This window comes from Heloderma suspectum, chromosome 2 (genome assembly GCF_057233095.1).
Source record: "Heloderma suspectum isolate Gila_16-S chromosome 2, 16-S_ref, whole genome shotgun sequence".
In the NCBI taxonomy this organism is placed as follows: Eukaryota; Metazoa; Chordata; class Lepidosauria; order Squamata; family Helodermatidae; genus Heloderma; species Heloderma suspectum.
This window is the reverse complement of record NC_139459.1, coordinates 61,655,273-61,672,829: the sequence shown is the minus strand read 5'-3', so window position 1 is coordinate 61,672,829 and position 17,557 is coordinate 61,655,273. Positions and strand designations below refer to the sequence as shown.

The 17,557-nt window shown below is 41.4% G+C and overlaps 1 protein-coding gene across 38 annotated transcripts in view; it reads left to right on the top strand.

Moving 5' to 3' along the window:
- ARB2A (ARB2 cotranscriptional regulator A) overlaps positions 1-17,557 on the top strand; it is a 362,761-nt gene that overhangs the window by 73,201 nt on the left and 272,003 nt on the right. The window lies entirely within an intron of this gene.

The window sequence follows — 17,557 nt, the reverse complement described above, 5'->3', positions numbered from 1 at the left end:
TTGAATGGGGTACGGCTACCCTTGAAAGACCAGGTCCGCAGCCTGGGGGTCATTTTGGACTCCCAGCTGTCCATGGAGGCTCAGGTGTCAGCTGTGAGCCGGACAGCGCTGTATCAACTCCATCTGATACGGCGGCTGCGCCCCTTCCTTCCCGACCATCTGCTCCCATTGGTAGTACATGTCCTGGTCTCCTCTCATTTAGACTACTGTAATGCGCTCTACGTGGGGTTACCCTTGAAGACGGTTCGGAAACTGCAGCTGGTACAGAACGTGGCGGCTCGCCTGATTAAAGGCAGCAGCCAGCGAGATCACATCACTCCAGTGCTGAAGGAATTGCACTGGTTACCAGTTGTTTTCCGGGCCAAATTCAAGGTGTTGGTTTTGACCTTTAAAACCCTATATGGTTCCAGCCCAGCGTATCTTAAGGAGCGCCTCCAGCAGCACCAGACAGGCCGCTTAACAAGATCAGCCTCAGATGGCCTTCTCTCTGTCCCATCAGCCAGGACAGCTAGACAAGGGATGAGGGAGAGGGCCTTTTCTGTGGTGGCCCCCACTCTGTGGAACTCCCTCCCTAGGGAACTCCGTCATGCCCCCTCTTTAATGAGCTTCCATCATGCATTAAAAACGTGGTTGTTCAGGCAGGCATTTGGGGTGGGTTAGGGTATTTTAGAAAATGTTTTTATTGTAGAATTTTATTGTTTTAAACTGTTTTACTGTATGTTGTACATCGCCCAGAGTGGCTGGGTGACCAGCCAGATGGGCATTTAATAAATTTAATAATAATAATAATAACATATACATGCAGGAGTCCATCTGGGTTGCTAAAATTTTCCCCCAGTTACAGAAAAAGTAATGTCTGTTGGGGGGAAAACACTTATCTGAACATTACTTACTTAAATATAATTTTAAATAGATAAATGCATATTATGTAGAATTTTTCGGTAATTCTACTTTTACCACAATGATAGCTTCAGAATCGGCTGTTCATTTGTTCTAGTTAAATGTTTATAAATAATGTCTTTACAAATCATTTTGGTTGTTATGTAAGAGATGAAAAATTGGCATGGTGTTTATAAAGGCACAATAAATATGGCACAATAAATATGGGCTGACCACTGAAAATGGGTAAAGGCAACACTACGATCCAGAGTGCATTGTCCAATGAAACTTTTACTAAATTCGTGGTAGTGTAGTAGGGACTTCGAAGCAGAATCCTTACAGATTTTCTTGATCATGAGCTTTATGTGGCACCATCCACATACATGGCACTTTACAAAAAGAGCTTTGACAGATCCCTGCCCCACAGGGCTTACACTCTAAAACAAAAATAATTTAGTAGTGAATTTTACTGGGTCAAGGAAAAAACAGTAGTACAAGAGCACTAAGACGTGTGCGAACACTGAAGAAAGAGAAACAAAATTTGGATCTGATGGGATGTCCATCTAAGTTAGATGCTGATAATATCAGATAATGTCATGATACCCACCCTAGATTCTGACTCAGATGACGAGAAGCCAGCCAGATCAGTTGGACTAGTGGCATGAGAGGCAGAGGTGCTATTTATAGACCCATGGCCCAACATCAAGGCCGCACCTGAGCCAGGACCTGAGCTTGTTGGACTGGAGCACCTTGAGCTAGATCCCTGAACTGGGACTAAGTGTCAGTAACCTGTACCACCACCCCAGGAATTGTGCCCCTACACACCAGGGTCCCTACAGAAACCCATGTTTGCCCATCAATGCAAGCAAGTAGCCTGGAAGAAATTAACAGGGGAGTCCATGCCAGGGGACTTGACTCTCAAAGGCAAGTGCAGAGCCTAGGAGTGATAATTTGGCCCTGGAGAAATAAAAGGCTTCAGTTCAATCCCAATTGCTGGAGCAAGTTGTTCACTTGGAGCTCTCCAAGGAGCTGCAACTACTGGCCTGTCTTACCCCTTTGTTCCCTGTGTGATTCTTGTCAAGGGAAGGACCAGTGACACTGAAAGATTTGAGGGGGCCCTAAGCAAGATGCTCTCTGCCCCACTTCTGCCCTGGTCCCTCCACTTTATCTTCCCCCACAGCATGCTGGTACTTGCTTCCTCCCCTCCCTCCCCTTACCAAACAGCTCGAAGGGAATGAAAAGTTCTCCTTTCATTTTCCTAAATTCTTTTACAGAGATTGTCAGGCACACTGGAGTTTTTCTGCCCAGTACACCTGACAGTCTCTGTAAATAGTTCAGAAAACAAAGAAAATGTTTGTTCCTTTCACCATGCCGTGACCTGGTTACTTACTTTTCTCCAGTTCCCTCATTGCTACTAGGAGTGGGCAATGGTGGAAAAGGAACAATTGGGTCACTTTTTCTTTCTTTTATTCTAAACTTTTTACAGACGTTGCTGGACTCGCTAGACCTTCACTGGCCAGTGCATACAACAACTTCAATTAAAAAAAAAGATAAAAAGGGGAATGGTTGATTCTCTTCTTCCTACTGCCTAGTCAGTCTACCTCACCGCTTCACCAGGCTGTGCTGGCGGCAGGTGACAGATCTTCTTTTCTTTCTTTTTTTAATGTGTTTTACAGAGGTGAATCCAGGGCATACTGTGGACCAAAGTTGCAGTCGCATCCACTATTTTCATTTCCCCAGAGAGCCTCTGGGCCCCATATGGAACCCTTTGGGAAACAAAGGTGATTAGCAGAAATGCAACTTTGCTCCTCAACATGTCTCTACCTTGCCTGTGTAAAAAGTAAAAAAAAAGCAAAGGGAAGACATTGTGCCAGTTATTGCTGATTTATATGAGGGGAGCACCTGGGCTGTGGTGCCCCTGATACTGGACTTCTGCTCCAAAGTCTGGGGCTAATAGCACCACTGGCCAGGACAGTACATATACCTAAAAACAATTAACTAGACACCAGTGGCTCATGCCTCACCCTGGAATGCCAGGTTTTCTTTCTTTTTTCTAAATAGTGGGAAGGGAAAGATTAACCCACCCCCTTATCCGTGACAGTGGATTTTTTTTTTAGTAAGTGCACATTTTCCTTTCACTGGTTGTTCTGGTGTAGGGCATTCTTTTAATTCTGTGATATGGAAAGGCAGTTTATCTGAGGAAGGGCTTGTGTCCTCTCAATTGCTAGAAGTGAACTTTCGGAGAACATATCCATCAAAAGCTGTGGCAGAGGAAGTGACAGTATTGTTGTGACAGTGTGTAGTGAATGTATGAACAGATTTTCAGATTGTTGCCCTACACTCTAACCCAGTTGAAGGACAGAACTTTCAAGGAGTGAGTCGTATGCCTTTTGGTGGGCAGTGACCATGGATCCAGCAAGCCAGTTAAATATAGTCTCTTATAGCTGCTGAACCCAAAGAAGATTGCCCCGAACAGGAATGAACAATATCCCAACTTTATAAAACACTCTTGGAAAAACAAGCAGAGGTCTCTCCCAATATCCATCTTGTGCCTTTCTTTCACTGTTGGGCAGAAAGAAGTCAGGACAATCTCCTCAGTCCTATAAAACAAAGTTAATCCCAGCAATAATGCAGCACATATCGGGGATGCATGGGGAAAAAAACCTTTTGAGTAACAGGGTGACATTTACTATTTTGAGGTATTTGTTTTGAGCTTTATTTTGTTTTTAAACCCAGATAGAACCAGTTCAACCCTTTTTTGAGTTGATAAATTAAATAGTGGGCCATAGGCTATTCACATATACAAAGCAAATTAGGGCAAATACAGCATGAAATCAAAATCTAAAATAAATTCACAATACATTATTTAAAATTCATTTAAATTCATTTGGAATAAACAGCTTCCTTATTTAAATCCGAGAGTTAAAAAACCATTAAAACAAAGCTAAAAAACCATTAAAACAAAGCATCCCCAAAACAGTCAATTGCATAAACAAAGATACATTTTGCATTTATTTATTTATTTATTTTATTTCTATACTGCCCAATAGCCGAAGCTGTCTGGGTGGTTCACAAAAATTAAAACCAAACGGCACACATATATAGAACATTAAAACCACAATATGACAATACAACCACAATAAAACCTAGCAGCAGTGCAGGAATTTAAAATACATATTTAAAACAGCAAAGCTAAAAGTCTAGAAAGCTAAAATGCTAAAATGCCTGGGAGAATAAAAAGGTCTTCACCTGGAGCTGAAAGGAATACAATGTAGGTGCCAGGCGAACCTCACTAGGGAGCTCATTCCACAGCTGGGGAGCCACAGCAGAAAAAGCCCTCCTAGTAGCCACCTGCCTCACTTCCTTTGGCAGCAGCTGTTGGAGAAGGGCCACTGAGGATGAATTCATGATGCTGCCAAAGCACCCACACAGAGAGAGAGAGAGAGAGAGAGAGAGAGAGAGAGAGAGAGATCTTCTGAGTTACAGTACAATCTGTATCAGACAAAAGATTTTAAAAAAATCTTCTCTGGAGCAGCGTTACAGTACAGGTAAGACAAAAGAAAACCCAGAAATTTAGACCTTGGTTCAGAATATGGCAGGACACCTAATAATGTGGCAGATCTCCAATTTCTGGAGCATCACAAACACATAAACGTTGAGCTATAGGAATTTGAGAATATCTGCTGTCAATCATAGTTGTTGGCATAGTTTGAAAACCAAGACCCATAAAATCTTGCCTAAATTTTGTAAATGTAAGCTTTGTCAAATAGGCGACTCTTTGGTGACCATATTTGTATAGCCTGTACCATTTTGAAACTTTTGAATTATTAATAGCCTGTCTGTCCAGAAAAACACTGTGACCAAAAATATATTCAGGAAACCTCTGTTTTGAGTTCAGAATAGAAAATACATCAACTGAGATAAAATAGAATTGAAGCAAATTATAATACCTTGAGCTCCAGAATTTACAATTCGGCAGCTGTTTGCAACATAATTTAGCAAAACCCTGAGAGAAGATTCTTTCAAATTTCTGCAGTAATTAATCAAGGCACAGTGATATGAGCGGTAATGGAGGGAAGACCAACCTCTGCCCAGACCAAGGCAGTGGGAGTGCCAGGACACACAAAAAAGTTTTCTAAGAAATCTGTTTTGAAGGGCCTCCAGTTTGACCAACAGCCCCAAACCGCAGCCCCATATACAATTTGGGCAATTACCTTGCATTGAAAAAATTCAGAGCTGGATCGACTAAACCACCCCCACAGTACGATAAAATGTAAGAATGGCGCCGATAGTTTTTAAGACTTACTTTAGTTGCTTCTACATGAGCTTTCCAGGAAAGATTTTCTATAAAATGAATGCCAAGATATTTAAATTCCTGGCAGTGATCAATCTGATGGCTATCAATGGACCATCGGAAGTGAGAATGTCTCTTTCTGAACACCAACACCTTCATTTTAACATAAGTAATATTCAACCTTTCTTTAGTGCAGTATTCACTGAGCTTAGACAGGAACCTACTTAAACCTATATGAGTAAGTGATAAAATCATGTCATCAGCATATAGGAGAATAGAAACTTTTTTTGACCCAATTGCAGGAGGAAAAAACTCTGACCCAGATAATTATAAAACTGTATCATTCAACTATAAATTAAAAAGTAGTAGAGTCAAAAGACACTCTTGCTTTACCCCTCTGTTGGTGGGGATGTGTTCAGTTAATGAACTAGAATGTTCATTCAGTTAATGTCCACTCTTACTTTGGCAGTTGTGCTGGGATAGAGTTCCTTAACAAAGGAAAAGACATTTATCAATATTAGTTTCGGCCAAATTATGCCACAACTACTTACTATCAGTTGAGTTGAAGACTGCAGCTAAGTCAACAAAGGCAATGTGAAGATATTAGTAGGTCCTGCAATGCCTTTTTGGGCTAAAAATAAAGAGTCAAGCAATGATCAGTAGTACTTAGGGCTTTCCTGAAACCAGCCTGTTCAGAATACATCATATGGTTAGATGACTCCCCATCCTCCAGCTTATTTAACAGAATTTTACAATATAGCTTGGAATCAATGTCCAAAAGACTTAATTGGTCGATAATTGTCAGGGTCCCGCTTATCACCCTTGTTATATATAGGGATGACAATACTCTGTTTCCAGCTAACTGGGAATATACCTGTACTGTTAATTTGAGTTAAAGGTAAGGGTATCCCCAACCAGTCGTGTCCGACTCTAGGGTGCGGTGCTCATCCCCGTTTCTAAGCCGAAGAGCCAGCGCTTCTCCTTTTGCCTTCAATCTTTCCCAGCATCAGGGTCTTTTCCAGGGAGTTTTATCTTCGCATTAGGTGGCCAAAATATTTGAGCTTCACCTTCAGTATCTGTCCTTCGAGTGAGCACTCAGGGTTGATTTCCTTTAGGATGGACTGATTTGACCTCCTTGCAGTCCAGGGGACTCGTAAGAGTCTTCTCCAGCACCACAGTTCGAAGGCATCAATTCTTCGGTGCTCAGCCTTCCTTATAGTCCAGATCTCACAGCCATACATCGCTACTGGGAAAACCATAGCTTTGATTATACGAATATTTGTCGGCAAGGTGATGTCTCTGCTTCTTACTATGTAGTCTAGGATTGCCATAGCTTTCCTCCCAAGGAGTAAGCGTCTTTTAATTTCATGGCTACAGTCACCGTCTGCGGTGATCTTGGAGCCCAAGAAAATAAAATCTGTCACTGCTTCCATTTCTTGCCCTTCTATATGCCAAGACGTGATGGGGCCAGATGCCATGATCTTAGTTTTTTCAATGTTGAGTTTCAAACCAGCTTTTGCACTCTCCTCTTTCACCCTCAATAAGAGGCTCTTTAGATCCTCTTCGCTTTCTGCCATTAGGGTGGTATCGTCTGCGTATCTGAGGTTGTTGATAATTCTCCCGGCAATCTTAATTCCGACCTGTGATTCATCCAACCCGGCGTTTCTCATGATGTACTTTCCATATAAATTAAATAAGCAGGGCGACAATATACAGCCTTGTCGTACTCCTTTCCCAATTTTGAACCAATCGGTTGCTCCATGTCCTTTTCTAACTGTTGCTTCTTGACCCTTGTACAGGTTTCTCAGGAGACAGGTAAGGTGGTCTGGTACTCCCATCTCTTTCAGAATTTGCCAGAGTTTGTTGTGATCCACACAATCAAAGGCTTTAGCGTAGTCAATGAAGCAGAAATAGACGTTTTTCTGGAATTCTCTTGCTTTCTCCATGATCCAGCGAATGTTGGCGATTTGATCTCTAGTTCCTCTGCCTCTTTAAAACCCCGCTTGTACTTCCGGTAGTTCTCGGTTCACATGCTGCTGAAGCCTAGCTTGTAGGATTTTGAGCATAACCTTGCTGGCATGTGAAATGAGTGCAATTGTGCGGTAGTTTGAACACTCTTTGGCGTTGCCCTTGTTTGGAATTGGAATGTAAACTGACCTTTTCCAGTCTTGTGGCCACTGTTGAGTGTTCCAAATTTGTTGGCATATTGAGTGCAGCACTTTAACAGCATCATCTTCTAGAATTTTAAATAGCTCAGCTGGAATACTGTCAACTCCGCTAGCTTTGTTGTTAGTAATGCTTCCTAAGGCCCACTTGACTTCACTGTCTAGGATGTCCGGCTCAAGTTCAGTGACCACACTGTCATGGCTATCAGGGACATTCAGATCTTTCCTGTATAGTTCTTCTATGTATTCTTTCCACCTCTTCTTAATCTCATCTGCTTCTGTTAGGTCCCTGCCTTCTTTGTCCTTTATCATGCCCGTCTTTGCACAAAACGGTCCCTTGATATCTCCGTTTTTCTTGAAGAGATATCTAATCTTTCCCATTCTATCGTTTTCCTCGATTTCTTTGCATTATTCATTTAAGAAGGCCTTCTTGTCTCTCCTTGCTATTTTCTGGAACTCTGCATTCAATTGGATATATCTTCCCCTTTCTTCCTTGCTTTTTGCTTCCCTTCTTTCCTCAGCTACTTATAAAGCCTCATCAGACAGCCATTTTGCTTTCTTGCATTTCTTTTTCTTTGGGATGGATTTAGTTGCTGCCTCCTGAACAATGTTACGGACCTCTGTCCATAGTTCGTCAGGCACTCTGTTTATCAGGTCTAATCCTTTAAATCTATTCGTCACCTCCACTGTATATTCATAAGGGATATGATTTAGGTCATACCTGAATGGTTTAGTGATTTTCCCTACGTTCTTCAATTTAAGCTGAAATTTTGCAAGAAGCAGCTCATGATCTGCGCCACAGTCAGCTCCAGGTCTTGTTTTTACTGACTGTATGGAGCTTCTCCATCTTTGGCTGCAAAGGACATAATCAGTCTGATTTCAATATCAACCATCTGGTGATGTCCATGTGTAGAGTCACCTCTTGTGCTGTTGGAAAAGAGTGTTTGCTATGAACAGCGTGTTCTCTTGGCAAAACTCTATTAGCCTTTGTCCTGCTTCATTTTGTACACCAAGGCCATGCTTGCCTGTTATCCCGGTGATTTCTTGACTTCCTACTTTAGCATTCCAATCCCCTATGATGAAGAGGTCATCTTTTTTTTGGTGTTAGTTCTAGAAGGTGTTGTAGGTCTTCATAGACTCAGCTTCTTCGGCATCAGTGGTTGGGGCATAGACTTGAACCACTGTGATGTTGAATGGTTTGCCTTGGATTCGTACTGAGATCATTCTATCATTTTTAAGATTGTACCTGAGTACTGCTTTTCCCACCCTTTTGTTGACTATGAGTGCTACTCCATTTCTTCTAAGGGATTCTTGCCCACAGTAGTAGATATGATGGTCACCTGAATTAAATTCGCCCATGCTTGTCCATTTTAGTTCGCTGATTCCCAAGATGTCGATGTTCAATCTTGCCATCTCATGTTTGACCACCTCCACCTTACTTTGATTCATTGATCTGACATTCCAGGTTCCTAAACAAGATTGTTCTTTACAGCATTGGACTTTCTTTTCACCACCAGACACATCCACAGCTGAGTGTCCTTTTGGCTTTGGCCTAGCCGCTTCACTCTTTCTGGTGCTACTTGGAAATTCCCTCTGCTCTTCCCCAGTAGTATATTGGACACCTTCCGACCTGAGGGGCTCATCTTCCGGCGTCATCTTTTAGCCTTGTGATACATTCCATTGGGTTTCCTTGGGAAGAATACTGGAGTGGGTTGCCATTTCCTTCTCCAGTGGACTCCATTTTGTCAGAACTCTCCGCCATGACCTGTCCGTCTTGGGTGGCCCTGCACAGCATAGCTTATGGCCTCACTGAATTACGCAAGCCCCTTCGCCACAACAAGGCAGTGATCCATGAAGGGGTTTCTGATATTTGCCCAGCTATTAAAGATCTAACCATACCCATACCGAAGGAAACAATATCCCCAAACTTGGACTCCTTCTTTTCCATTACAGCCAGGTCTAGCTGTTGCCATTGCAATTTAGCATACATCTCCCTTTTTTGTTTTAAAAGTGCCTTATAAGATTACCTCAGATACATTAAGTAGCAGTTCAGTTCTTGGATTCACACCTCACCTTTCACACCTATCTCTATGGCATGAACAATAAGATTGTAAGCAAGAAAAGCTAAGCCAGCTGGCATTGGGAATATATATTTGCGAAGGTGGAAAACAGAAAAGGTCTCATGGAACCCTGTTGGAGTGTTACTTACAGCAGGTCTGAGTGGATGGTAGATCTCCAGATGTTTTGGACTTCAACTCCCAGAAGCCCCTTCCAGCATGGCCAATGGTCAGGATGCTAGGAATTGAAGTACAAAACATCTGGATACCTACTTTCTGTCCACATTCTACATTATGAGTATTCCTGATGCAGGTGTAATGTTTAGCACCATCCATCACATCATTCTGGTACTCCTTACAGAGAATTTCCATGTCAGACCTACCCACTTCCAGGAGACATGGTGACATTAACATTCTTTGTGCCAGACACCATAATGAGATGATAACTAGTGCTACATGTGATGGCTGAAGTGGTGATGCCGACATGCAGAGCACATTTCTAGCAGTGTTTTGCATGATGTTTGGAATGTGTGCTACAGTTAAGTTAGAAAAGATACAATTAAACTGTCAACATGAGCAAGTTGATTTACATAGATATTTGAACCCATATCTTCATGTTGCAGATTTTTGTTATGCAAGAGCTTGCACATCCATGTATTAAAGAACACAAATAGTTCATTGCCATGCACACAGAGACTATTTCCATTCAACTGATAACCTAATAGCATATGTCCAATGTGTGTATTGTGATTTTAATATGATATATTCCATGTGAGATTAGTGAGTTTGCTTCAATAAAGTAGGTTCAACTCTACTCAGAACTTCAAATAAAATTAGTGGCCCTTGTTCTGCTTTCTCCCAATTCCCCTATTTTGTTGAGGTTAGTTAAATGAAAATACTGATTGGTTGAGCAGATGTGATTACTAAATTGATTCAAAGGATCTCGTTTTAGGACAAAGAAGACATAGAAACAAGAGTGATTACTTTGAAATGTTAACTATATCAATATGAAAAACATGAATCTGAGTTAAAAATGTTGCTGCGTGTCCTCATTCACACAAACGTGCAACTTGCATATATACGTATGTAATGATCAATGCAGATCTAAGGGGGCCTTTAACCAGAGGTGCGGTGTATACATAGTGGACTTTTACTATGCTTACAGATGGAGAATAGCTGCTTCTAAAATGGGGCAGTTAGCTCAACACTTGTTCAAAGTCCAAAGACACTGATTTTATTTTGACAGATTTCTCTCCCTAAAACACGCACATGCACATTCATTGCAGAGGAGAAAATTGGCTTGATTATCCACCCATCCCCTAGCACATGGGTCACTATACTAGTCTAATAGACCTAACTAGAAACAATATAGAAAAGAGGAAGATTGAGGAAATTAGTGTTAACCATATAAGGAGGGGCACTATGGAAGTGGTAGAGCAGGAGATTGGAAAGCTAAATGCCCAAGGAAGATTGGGTGCTGGTCAAAATGGTGGGCCACAGGGGTACTAATGGATACATTCAGGAGAAAAAGGAAATAAATAGAACAGGAGTGGCAAAAATTTCCTGACTTCAGAGAAATGGAACCCAAAAGCCTTCACTTACTGGTTGGTTGCCAGTTTTTAAAAAAATGCTGTGGGTACTGACTACTCTTGGGTTTCTCAGCTTTAACTCCAAATTCAAAAAATGGGGGCATCATATTGTCCACAGACATCCAAAGGAAAGGTGTCTGGTGAGTAATGATGGGGAAAACAAATGGAGGCCAAGCAGTAATTAAGGGACCCAAGAACTACCACAACTTTGGTTAAAAACGGATTTTATATGGTAGCCTTACCAGTGGTGCTTCTCCTTAGAGTTTCCAGTTAAATTCTGAAATTGTGCATTTAGCCTGAGACTTCCAGTTCAGCTTCCAATTCCATCCTTTGGATTCAAAACCAGCAACTCATGCATTGGTAGCAGCCCCCTATCAATCACTGGAATGGTTGTATACAGCTGGCAGGTTTTGCTACATTATGTGTGGAACCCAGTTTTGGACTCAGTGGAGTGCTTTACCAGGGGGTAGTGCTTTCTTTCTGGGTATTCAAGGCAAATGGGTCTATCTGGGACAAACAAAGCAGAGTTATTCAAAGCAAAAGATGTCATCAAGGATACTTGGGTAGTGCTTGACCTGGGTGACCTGTCTGAGAGATAACGATGCTTCAGGATTGGACCATTTTTCCTGCCAGGGCTTTTGATTGGCCAATTCAAAGATACCCTTGTGGGTGAGGCACAGCAGGCAGGCAGGCATTTGTATGTTTTCTGCAGTCACAGGGAACAACCTTCTTTTATTTAATCAAGGAGGAAAGAAGTGTGTTCTGTGACTCCTGTATCCATGCAGTGGTTTAACAGTTTTCCTGGCAAACCTCCAGAACAAAGTGGATTTTTGAGCCAAGGTGTGAGGGGAATGTCAATTAAGTCCATAGTGCAAAATAAACATGTCAGAGAGCCAGCACATCTGGAGCTCCTCTGTACCAAAAGTGCATGGATCCTTGAATGTTGATGTGATGGGTATGTTTTGCAGGAAATCTTGATGGCTTGAGCTGTAGTACATATAATTTTTCCTCGTCGTATTTTTTTATTGATTCCTGGGAAGGAGCCATGGCTCAGTGGTAGAACATCTTCTTTACATGTGGAAAGTCCCAGAGTCAGTCCCTGGAATTAACAGTTTAAAAAGTGTCTTGGACTGCATGTCTGGGAAAGACATCTCCCTGAGACCTTGGAAAACCTCTGCCAGTCAGTGGACAGTACTAAACTTGATGGGTAAAAGGCAGCTGCGCATGCTAATATAATCCATTGACTCCCAAGTACAAAATACATTATGTGCATAGCTTCCATTTGGATATTTCTTCCGATCTATGTGAATTTTCAGGCAAAATGAAAAGATACCTGTTTCCTAAAAGGTTTAATGATTTTAGTTCTTAGGAAATAAGAAAACAATTCAGCTAAATCTTAGGAAAATGTTTAAGAATACTTGAGAAACATATTCAGAGGAGGTGGTAGAACTCTAATAAAAGTTTTTAAAACAATTCAGATAAAATGTTAATCTAAATGTGACTTCTTCAGCTACCTTCTAGCCTACAATTGTTTTATGGTGATAATGGCAGTGCCTGTTTTGTTTTATCAAGAGTTATAATACTGGTTCAGCTTTTGCTTTTCTATATATGTGTATTCTGTGCTAACATATGTAAAACTTCGTAACCGAATTGTGGTAAGTTTTCTCTACATTGCTGAAGGTGCTAATTTGCATGTTTCTTCTGCTAATTTTATATTTGAAATGGTTTCCCATTCCTCCAGATATATTTTTTTACAGTTGATAAAAGGTATGCTAATTCTGGGTTTTGTGGCCCTTGCCATTGTTTTCCAACTAACGAGTTGTACTTTGAGCCATAAAGAACCAACTCCATGCCTTGACCTTTGTAACATTTTCTTTGTGCTATCTGACATTCAGGCAGTGGTGAGGGAGGCGTTTACCATTCAGCTATTGGTGTACTTGCTCAGTGATGAGTCCCCTGATGTCAGTCTTGTCAGCCCAGTTGCCCTGTATTGTGGGGAGTAGTAGCCGAATGCTGCATGATGCATTTTGCAGCTGGTACCAACTGGTACTAACTTGTATAGTCTGGAGTTGACTTCCCTACTGTGTCACCTTGAAAGTGTGTAGAACTGCCATGGCTGGCAAGCTTTGCTTCATGCTGTATATGCAAGCTTAGAAAAGATTTTGTCTGGGGGAAGACAATTTATAATAGCAAGTAGGATTTTCTTTTTACAAATATATTTACCAGAAAAAAACTAAATGTTAAAATTAGGATTGTAAAAGTGTACGTGACATATAACTACATTTACCACAATTATATCTGTGGTAGAATCAACAAATGTAAACTATACAATTAAACTGTGGAGGGAAATTTCTGAAATCTTGTTGGTCTGTATTGCAGTAGTATAGTATGCCCAAATGTGGGGGCTTTTCAGCATATGAATCAAATCCAGTCCTTTTTATGTTCCCATGCGACCCATTCCCGTTTTTCTATTACCACTGTTAATTTGATCTAATTCTAATTTTGCTTTCCCTAAGTAAAACTCTATGAGCTCCATCAAGTGATAGTGTTTTTTTTAGGATGCAAGGTCAAGCCTTGTCTCAAGAAGGATTCCCGGGACGTGAGGGGCGGGGGGTCAGGAGGGGTCTGCCTAAAGTAAAGGCAGTTGCCAGGAGCATCTTGGAGCTGATGCAGATTAGGCTTGTGGCCTCAGAGGTCACTTTCCCAAACAACCTTGCAATGAAGCTGCTGGTGTTGTAATTGGTGGGATTTCAAGGAAAAGGAGTGGAGCTCATTGTAGCTTGTGTGATGTTTTTATGTCCCTGTAGGAGAGGAACAGAGGCAGAATGTCAGGGAGGGAAAGAGAGAAGTACATACTTTGCATGGCTGTATATTCATCAGGCTCTGTTTACTTTCCACAGAGAGTTGTTTCTTCCATTTGATGCAAATAAAGTACATTATTATATACAGAGCCCTCTAGCTCCTTATTGTTGGTTGTGCTTCTCTCCTAAGGTGATGACTGTTGCTGTTTGTTGTTTAATACATTTCTATAGTACCTTTCTCCCAAGGTGGTTTACCATTTTTAAATGCTAAAGTGACTATTATCTGATAATGATCCTTATGTTACTGAACAGATGTTATGTTATGTTACTTGATTGCAATTGTAGCTAAGAAAATCAGAGCAAAGTTTTAAAAATTTATTTCCATTAATTGTAAAGGTGATGGCCTACCTCTGTTTTAACATTTTGTAGTAAGCTATTGTTTATACAGATAAACTTAGTTCACAAATACTGAAACAAACGTTGCCAAAAACATCAGAATATAGTTATCTCTGATTCCTGATAGCATGAGATCCCTGGCTTCGGCTTCTCCTGCTCTGTCTTCCATCAGGTCACACAGGTCTTAAGAAGCCCCAGGGAAGATAAGGAAGGGGCTACCCCAACAGTCCTCTCAGGTTGTTTATAGTCCCTTCAGGAAATGATGGCAGGAGCTCCCTGGCCTGGGGTTATCCTCTTCTACTGTACATGACAGAGAAGGTCTAACTAGGATGACTAGTGTGCACATAACATATGTATGGAGGGATAATATGTGCTAGACAATATGCCTTTATTCTTCAATATTTTTATTTTATTTGACATATTTAGACATCACCTCTCTACCCACTGGAGGGATGACCTGATATACAAAATTCAGATAAAAACAGCAGTAAAATAAAATAAAACTAATACAATCATAACAATAAACACCGAAGTTAGAACTTGCATCACAATAAAACCAGAAAACAACATTAAAAACTTGGCAGAACAATACAGTGTTCATGACCCATTTAAAGCATAATAAAGAGGGGCTTGTCTGACCTCTTTGCGGAGGGAATTTCATAATCATGGCACTGCTAAGCATAGGATTTCTTTCACATGAAGCTGTAATAAAGAAAGTGAGACAAATAGCAACTTGTTTATGTCATATATTTTTCTCTATATAATGCAGAGGGAAGGGATATAGGCATGTAGTAGCATGCATTTTACTGTTATTCAAAGTGGGAGATATAGTACAAGTAAGTACATAAGAAGTTTCCTGCTGGATCCCTTTGACTTAAGGGACCATCTCATCAAGCATCCTGTTTCCAGCAATGGCCAGCTAGATGCCTGCAGGAAGCTTTAAAGTACGGCAGGTGGTTGTGTGTCCCCAGCATCTGCTATTTGGAGCTGGTTCCTTCTGAACATGGATGTTCCATTTAGCTATAATAGACTAATAGACATGGATCTCCTCGTTATGGGAAAATATTTTATATGTGTCTATATAAAGTATAAATCTATGTTTCTGTCAGGTAGCTAGTCTGATTCCCACAAATAGCTGCCTTTGGGAATGCATGCTTGCATGTGGCACGTGTGTTTTCAGGATCCTCATATTCTAACAGATGCATAATTTTGCCTTCTTTGTAGTGTTATAAATTGCTATACTACTGATAGGGGCTAAAGGTAAAGGAAAATGATGCTCCTCCACATAGCATCCCAGTGTGCCATGTGGAGGTTTTCTTTTTACAGTCTTAGTTTAAAAGCATTGCATGGAGATGATGAGAGGAGTTGCAAGTTAGGGTAGTTTTTTAAGTCTTTTCTTACACACTGCCCCTTTAACAACAAGAAACTGTCAGATTTCCTTTACATTCTAGCACAGAAAGATCTTTCCTATCATACGTATAAAGGCAATTATAAATAAGTTTCTTTAAGCATAGTTTCTTAATACTAAGAACATTTTAACAGCCCACTGTCAAGTATCTGCAGATACCGTCACCAGTATCAACCATACATTTAATTTGGTAACCAGTAGGGAATGCCTCTACTACACTCCACACAGGATCGATCTATCTATCTATCTATCTATCTATCTATCTATCTATCTATCTATCTAATCCAGCAGTACAAGGAGGCAGAAGTGCCTCTTTCAAAATGATGCCAGGCTCAATCATGGATTGGACGTGTTGCTACAAATGCATACACACATTCTGTGCACTGCTCCTGCCCTATAAAACCCTTCACTGTGTAGTGGTTATAAAAGGGACACACTTGCTTTACCTCCGTGAAGCAAGAAGTAAGACAGTAGAGTCAAACTGGCTGTTGGAAACTATGATTGGTTACTAAGCTCAAAATAAGTGGATCCTGTTCAGTGTTCATTTGACAAATTGGTACGCAGTCTGTGACGGAGATTCTATATCATAATAACTAAAACTAGACGTTGGAAAAAATATGTGAGAACTGCTGGTTGAAATCAATATTTTGAGGTGCCACTATAAAACAATATGGTTCCTTTTGAAGGGGAAAAATACAAAAGAGATTTTCATAGCTAGCTACAGTACCTAAATTCAGATACAATAAGAAGCCATAATTTGTTGTAATGACAAATGTTCCCCACTTTCCTCTTCCTTTGTCAGGAGAGGGTAGGAGGTTAGAAGCTTGTGCTTCTAATTTGCAGCAATCCATGATTTTCTGATTTGTTCAAATGCGAGCTACAGTTTGCCACAAACTCAAAGAAGAATCTTCGAATTTCCTCCCCGTACAGGCAAAGGAAAAGAGAAGGAGAGGAGGGAACCCAAGTCTCACTGCTATTGGTTCTCATGACAATGAACCATGGTTGCTTGTTGTATCTGGGATAGGGATGTGCAAACACAGCTCAGCTCAGGTTCTCCAGGTACCCACTGATGCACTGCCCCTGCTTGTCCCCCCCCCGACCCACACTCAAGCCCCCATGAGCTCGGCGAGTCGCCTGCACCCTGGGCCTGTCCAGCAAACTCCCGCCATTTTTCTGCCTTTTTTTTTTTTTTAACAGAAAAAAGGGAGTTTAAAAACATGGGCATATTTAAATATGTGCAGTTCGGGGCTGGGAACGCGTAATATGCGCACTACTAGAGGCACACTGCCTCTAATATTGTGCATATTAAGCGCTCCCAGCCCCAAACTGCGCATATTTAAATATGCCAATTTTTTTAAACTCCCTTTTTTCTGTTAAAAAATAAAAGTGGCGAAATGGCAGACTGGATCAGTCACGGTGAGTCTCGGAAGGTGCGAGCAAGGGCAGGGGCTTGGTGGGCGCAGTCCAGGGGTTGCAGGCGGGGGGGCCTGACGGACTCCCAGACCCAGTCGGGCGTCCGCAGCATCCCTAATCTGGGAGGACATCTGAACAACTTAGTCAAATAGAGGTGATGAGATTAAGTTCTCCCTCATAATACTAGAATTTGGCCATCTAATGAACATTGCCAGGAAATTCAAGATATACATAAGAAAGTATGTATTTACACAGCATGTGAAATATGGAATTTGTTGCCATGAGAAGGGATTGCCCCTGGCGTAGATGGCTTTAAAAGAGAACTTGGAGACTTACGAGTATCCTGTGCAGAGAGAGAGAGGCGCCTTGCACTTCCCCCTCTGTATTTTAGCTAGACAGGTGATTTTGCTGGTCTAGTGGAAGCTTCAGGGAGGAGCAGGGAAGGAGGCTGGGGCAGAGACAGGAAAAGGCATAAGCCAGCCTCCGCGGCTGCCTCTTCTCTCTGCCACCAGGAATGCCCCCTTTCCCCCATCTCCACAGGGAAGGGACGGGGAG